This window comes from Etheostoma spectabile, chromosome 1 (assembly GCF_008692095.1).
Source record: "Etheostoma spectabile isolate EspeVRDwgs_2016 chromosome 1, UIUC_Espe_1.0, whole genome shotgun sequence".
Lineage (NCBI taxonomy): Eukaryota > Metazoa > Chordata > Actinopteri > Perciformes > Percidae > Etheostoma > Etheostoma spectabile.
Window position 1 is genome coordinate 13,344,765 of NC_045733.1, and position 2,743 is coordinate 13,347,507.

At 37.7% G+C, this 2,743-nt stretch overlaps 1 protein-coding gene across 5 annotated transcripts in view; it reads right to left on the reverse strand.

The window, feature by feature from the left end:
- The window catches only part of rasa3 (RAS p21 protein activator 3), a 60,052-nt gene that overhangs the window by 30,539 nt on the left and 26,770 nt on the right, over positions 1-2,743 (reverse strand). The gene's annotated exons all lie outside the window — the stretch shown is intronic.

The following is a 2,743-nucleotide window of genomic DNA, read 5'->3' on the forward strand; positions in this document are numbered from 1 at the left end:
CACACACACACACACACACACGCACACACGCACAGACAGGTTCCTAAGGAATAAGGAGAGGGCTGGGTTAAGCATCACTAATGCCAGAGTGCTTCCTGTCCAATAAGCTTGTTTATATAACCCCTGCTTGGCCTACTATCCAGCCCGCTCCCCTTTCACTCTTTTTCATCACCACTGTGAGCTCTGGCATGCCAGACAGTGGTGGTGAAGTAGACTTATTTGTTTTAGTCGGCATTACTCATTTTGGGTTGATGCGCCCACGTAACCTGTCAAAACAATTTGACTCAAAGAAGAGGGAAATGAATTGCATCATAGTGCCAAAACCACACACAAAAAAGCAGATGTAATTATGAGTCAGTGTCACAGACGGGTGCATGATTCCAAGTAAGTGAAATTAAATATTAAATTAAATCAGAACAGGGACTTGAATATTTTCCACAAGTAAAGACTGTGTTTAGTTATATGTGTCTTGTCCTCAGATGTCATCCATGGTGTGGCAACCAACTACATTTCTGTCTGCCAGCATTTCCCAGTGGTGAAGGAAGTATTAAGATATATCAATTAAGTAAAAATGACTTCAAACCACATTGTAAAAATACTCAATCAAATGAAAGACGTAACACTGAAAATTTTACTCCAAACGGAACTCAAGGCAAAATCTAAGTCTGTTTTAAGCTCCAGAGCAAGTAGTCTAGTATGTCACTAGCATGTTCACAATTTCCCCATGACAGAGTTCACGAGTTCTATTTGAAAGCACCATCAGACCAAACTGTTGTTGGTCAAGTTGCATTGTGGGTAATTTAGGTGACAAGGAAGCAGAATGTGTGGAATAAAAAAGACAATTGTTGGGGTTCTACTGCATCAATTTTGTTAGAATTACTCAAGTAAAGTACAGACAGTACTAAATGTACTTAAAGCATGGAAATTAAAATTACATGTTATGCAAAAACTGTCCACTGAGTGTTATGTTATTGTAAATTTTGTTATTTGGTTACTTTACTTATGCATTATTGTGTAAGTACTTTTTTACCATTGTAGTTGTTGGAGTTAGGGCAGATTATAACATTACATTCTGTTGGGTGGTTTGATCTATAACAATGCACAATAACATGAGCATACGTTCTCTCCATTCTCTCCAAAATAAGTAGTAACTATAACTGTCATATACACGTTGAGGAGTACAAAGTACATTGTATGCCTCTAAAATGTAGTGGAGTATCAGTATAATGTAGCATCAAACGGATAAAGAAATATGTATCATATAAATAAGATATCACACAAATATGATTCTGATTCTGAAAAAGGTGGTTTTATTTTTTTTACCTGTATTTTTCCCTTCTTTTTGTTGTTGCTGTTGCACGTAATGTATTTTATTAATTGTGTTTTTATGTACATGTCACTTGTGGCTAAATATATTTTAATGTAAAGCACACTCAGTTTACCTGCAATGAAACATGTTAAATGACATTTCCTGTCCTTGCCTAAAGAAGATTTCTTTCAGTTGGTAGGTTGATCTGTAGAGCTGAATGGACGCTCTCTCTCTCTCTCTCATACGCATGTCTTCCTAGAGAAATCTGACTAGATGACCTTCTGCTTTAAGCTCCTTACCCACAATGTGCTCTGGGAACAGAGCCATGCTGGCTCGTCATCGGACTTTACTGCTGTATTACAGCAGAAGAGCTGGAGAACAAACAAGCAAACACACACACACACACACACACACACACACACACACACACAAATAATAATCTATCCAGACCACAAGTGTATAATTGATCCCCTGAAACACTAAAGTTCACACATCACATGTGTGTAATATCCCATTTTAAACACACAGCAACACACACTCACTAAGGCAATATAACAAGGGCAGATTCAAAAACATCCAAATGAAGACCCTCCAACCATCTCACTGCCTGTCAAAACCAACAAGCCATGTATCTTTGCAGCCATCAAAAATCCCACAATAAAACAAAAAAGTGGTGTCCATGGCATTAAAACTACTTCCTGCTAACAATCCCACAATGCAACACGTACAGGTGTACGGTGTGCAGTATAGAGGAAGTAGGAAGGGAGTTCCCAAAACATTATGTACAACAGCAACAAAATACTATATATCAGACACACACTACATGCGTGTACACAGCTTGATGGGAATTTTACATTAACATCAGACCACATCCATAACCATACTGTACGGAGTGTTAGGCCAACCTCAATGTTGATTTAAACCTGTGAGGCTGTACTTAGACACAAAGCTGCTTTGAGTTAAATGCTAATGTCAGGATGCTAACATGCTGATGTTTAGCAGGTGTAATGTTCACCATGATCACCACCTTAGTTTAGTGTGTTAGCATGTTAACATTAGCTAATTACCACAAAGTCCAGTTGTGGCTGATGGGAATGTAAACAAAGTCACAATTTAAACCTATAATTTTGACCTGATGGTAGTTTTAAGGAAATTTCAGTTTGGTCCAAAGTGCTCACTGCCAGCGTGGCAAAAAAAATAATACATCACCTGACGGCAACACTGACATAAAGCTTTAAAATCATTGTTTGCAGAAAATGTGTATTTCAATGTTGTGATCAAAGGATGTTGTCAGGAAATTCCTCTTTTCTTTTCTTCTCTTTACACAAACTCTGGTAATTTTTATAAAACTGCACAGGTCAAATAATAATTTGAGGTGTTGTATTGTTATGTATGAAAAAGGACTCTGTGTGTGTGTGTGTGTGTGTGTGTGTG